The 4,239-nt window shown below is 42.0% G+C and overlaps 1 pseudogene; it reads left to right on the top strand.

Annotated features, from left to right (window-relative positions):
* Positions 1-2,677: 2,677 nt before the first annotated feature.
* On the top strand, positions 2,678-3,814 carry LOC124978556 (nucleosome assembly protein 1-like 1; annotated as a pseudogene).
* Positions 3,815-4,239: the final 425 nt, after the last annotated feature.

Consider the following 4,239-nt stretch of genomic DNA (forward strand, 5'->3'; position numbering starts at 1 on the left):
AGAACTAGACAGAGGTGGTGTCGCACAACACTGCAAGTGTAATCGACACCTCTGAACGTGGTTAATGTCATGTTAAATGAATTCACCTCAACAGTAAGAACAGATTCATTTTATCTAATATTTAACAAAATATGAGTTATAAATGTAATTATTTACCAACTCTTAGAATAAAAAAGCAATAAGCTAAGAGTTGGTTGTTGCTTTGGTATAGTTTTCCTGGAAAAAAAAAGTTATGAGATAATGAAAGCACCCAGCCAAGGAGAGTATCTTGTGTTTAATATTTTACTCTCACACAATGGATCTGGAACTTTTTTCCCACCCTGCAGACATGTTTACTAGATGAGTCACGGTCTGACTTGTGAGCCCCCAGATTCATTTGTTCCAGCCCTGATCCCCAGCATGACTGCATCTGGAGGCTGGACTTCTAGGGAGGTAATTAGGGTTGAACTGAGGCGATAAGGATAGGCCTCTAATCTGATGGGATTGGTGTCCTTAAAAGAAAAGGAGCCACAGCTCTCTTGTTCTAACACACACACACACAAAGGAAAGGTCATATGAGGATGCACCAAGAAGGCGGCAGTCTACAAGCCAGGAGGAGAGCCCTCCCCAGATTTCAAATTTGCCATCACCTTGGTCTTGACTCCAGAACAGTGAAAAAATAAACACTTGTTTTAGCTACACAATCTGTGCTAACTTGTCATGACAGCCCTAATTAACTAATACAAAGAGCTTTATCCTCTTTCCCCACCGCATCTCCTAATTCTTTAATATTCAAATCATGTTCCTTGGATGTGTGCGTCTCATCTCATCATTGATTTTCTTTTCTTCAGGAACGATGTGTCCTAAAGCTCCCAGATCCTCAATTGTCAGTGACTCTGTGTGGTCAAGCAGGTCCCAGCACTCTTCATCAACTCCAACAGCCATCTACTGGCTCATCCAGCACTTACTGTGTGCTGGGCAGGCTAGCACTCTTCAATGTCAAGAAGTTGACATTAAATTCATGTTGCTGAGTAACATTCCATTGTGTATACATGCCACATTTTCTTTATCCATTAATTGGTTGAAGGGCACCTAGGTTGGTTCCATAACTGAGCAACTATGAATTGATCTGTCATAAACATTGAGGTGGCTGTGTCAGTCATAAAGAAGAATGAACTTATGGCATTTGCCAGTAAATGGATGGGAATGGAGACTGTCATGCTAAGTGAAATAAACCAGTCCCAAAAAACCAAAGTCCAAATGTTCTCTCTGATATTCAGATGCTAACACACAATAAGGGAGGGGAGGGAAGAATAGAAGTTCATTGGATTAGACAAAGGGAAATGAAGGGAAGGGAGGGAGAACAGGAATAGGAAAGACAGTGGAATGAATCGGACATAACTTTCCTGTGAAACTCCACATGTACAACCACAAGAATGGGATCCTAACTAGAATCAGTTATACTCCATGTAGGAATAATATGTCAACATATACTCTACTGTCATGTGTATCTAAATAGAACAAATTAAAAAATAAATTCATGTTGCTTTCAACTTCCTCAAAACAAAGCCTCACCCAGCAGAGACAGCTACTCTCCCATCCAAGCTCTGCCTGTCCTTGCTGAGCTTTTCCTCTGCTCTTTCTTCTCCCTAAATCATTCCTCCTATCCACATCCCCACCCTTCTCCACTAGCCCAGGGTTTCTCACACTTGAGTTATTTCCATGTCCCTTCTTAATGGGGAAAAAGTCTCTCAGACCCTTGGTGTGTATCAAGGTTACTTTTAATATAAAATTCCTGAAATGTGTGGGTATAAAATCCTCTTGCTTCTAAATGTTATAGTTTTAAATCCATCACGCTTACAATTCAACAAGCAAATCTATGTAACCAATGAAAGTCAATCAAGAGCATTAATTTAACATGACAGAGGTTCTGCTGTGTAGAGACCCGGTTGCCACATGCTCCTTGACCGTACCCCTCCCTACCCCGTGGGGGTCCGCTGAGTCCTGCAGAGGATGGCTCACTGCCTCGCCCCTGAATCCTGGTTGACTCCACGAGTCCTTCCTGCACAGAACAGACCCTGAGAAGACCTGGCCACTGCTCCATGCACTAACATCATCCCCAGGATCACTGGGCTTCTGTTCTTTTCTCAATTGCTCCCAAAACTTAAATGAGCTTCAGGCTGATATCAACAAGATAGTAAACACAAACTTGGCACTAAAAATAAGTGCCAACAGTTGATTCTAAGGAAGGCAGCTAATATCAATATTTTAGATCACCACTGAAATAAAAACAGAAAAGTATAAAATTTCTCATGAACCCCAACAACATGTCCATTTTTTGTGAAACAGCAGATCTCACACTGAAAGACACTGTCCATTAGCTGTCAAGTCTCCATCTTTCTCAAGAAAGCCCTCTACTGCGGTTGTTGCTAGCTTGGCAGGGCTACCATGCCCAGCTGTTGGATCAAACACCACTCTAGAAGGTGCCGTGAAGGCATTTTGAAGATGTGATCAACATCTATACTCAGTTAACTTTAAATAAATCATGTGACCATGTGGATGGGGCTTGTGCAGTGAGTTATGGGTCTTAAGATCAAACACCAGGTTTTCCCAGAGAAGGACCAGAGCCTCAAGACCACCACAGAGTGAGCTCCAGCCACCTGACTCCCTGTACCCAGCCGCCAGTATTTGAAGTTCTTACAACATGGCAGACATTGACAACGAAGAACAGGCTGAACTAGATCAAGATTTGGATGATGTTGAGGAAGTAGAAGAAGAAGAGGAAACTGGTGAAAAGAACAAAAATCAAAGCAGGTCAGCCGACTATTCAGAGGATGCAAAATCCTCAGATTCCTGTGCATCTTCAAGAGCTTGCCCAGAGTAGTTCAAAGGCAAGTGAATGCTCTCAGAAACCTTCAAGTTCGATATTCACAGATAGAAGCCAAATCCTATAAGGAAGTTCAAATCTTGAAAGGGAGTGTGTTGTTCTCTATCAGCCTCCACTTGACAAGTGATTTGAGATCATTAAGGCAACTTAGGAACCTACACAAGAAGAATGAACGGAAACCAGAAAGGGAAGAGGAAATTTCAGAAGAAAAGAAAAGAAAAAGCCAAGACTGAAGATGAGAAATAGGATGAAGAAGAAGAAGAAAACCCTCCGGACATTCCTGAAGTTCGACTGACTGTTTTAAGAATGCTGATTTACTTGGTGACATGGTTCAGGAACACGATGAACCTCTTCTGATGCACTTGAAAGGCACTCACATGAAGGTCTCAGGTGCTGACCAGCCTCTGGAGAGTAATCTAAGAACTTCACCTTGAACCCAATGAATATTTCACACATGAAGTGTTCACAAAGATATATAGGGTGAGGTCAGAATCAGATAATTCTGATCCCTTTTCTTTTGAAGGACCGGAAATTATGGGTTGAACGGGATGCCAGGTAGATTGGAAAAAGGAAAGAATGTGACTTTGAAAACTATTAAGAAGAAGCAAAAACCCAAGGGACGTGGGACAGTTCGTATTGTGACCAGACAGCTTCCAATGACTCTTTCTTTAATTTTGTTGCCCCGCCCCCCAAAGTCGCTGAGAGTGGAGATCTGGATGCTGCTTCTGAAGCTATCCTTGCTATCGACCTGGAAATTGGTCACTTTTTATGTGAGCATATAATCCCAAGATCAGTGTTACACTTTCTGAAGAAACTATTGAAGATGATCATGATTATTATGATGAAGAAAGTAAAGAAACAAATGAGGAAAGGAAAGAAGAAGGAGATGAGGAAAATAATCTAGACTGCAACTCAAAGAAAGACCAAAGAGCTGGGGAGATAGTTTAGTCGGTAGAGTGCTTGCCTTGCAAGCACAAGGCCCTGGGTTTGATCCCCAGCATCGCAGGAAGAAAAAAAAAAAAAAAAGAAAGACCAAAGCCCAGCAGAGAGCAAGCAATGGGAGGCAGGTCACACCACCTTTTGCTTTCCTGGACGGGATGAATTTGTAACATTTGAGTGGCCCATTTCAAGTTCTTTTGTCATTTGTTGGCTTGTTTTTGCAGCCTAAAATAAAAATGTCAAAAAAATACAAAAAACAAAGCCAAGACCACCAAAGCCAGGCACCATGGCCAGACCTATAATCCTAGCAACTTGGGAAGCCACGGCAGGAGGATCACAAATTTGAGACCAGGCTCAGGGAGACCCTGTCTCAAGATAAAATTTTAAAAAGTGATGGGAATGTAGCTCAGTGGTAAAGTACTGCTGGGTAAATC

Source organism: Sciurus carolinensis, chromosome 1, assembly GCF_902686445.1.
Source record: "Sciurus carolinensis chromosome 1, mSciCar1.2, whole genome shotgun sequence".
NCBI lineage: Eukaryota > Metazoa > Chordata > Mammalia > Rodentia > Sciuridae > Sciurus > Sciurus carolinensis.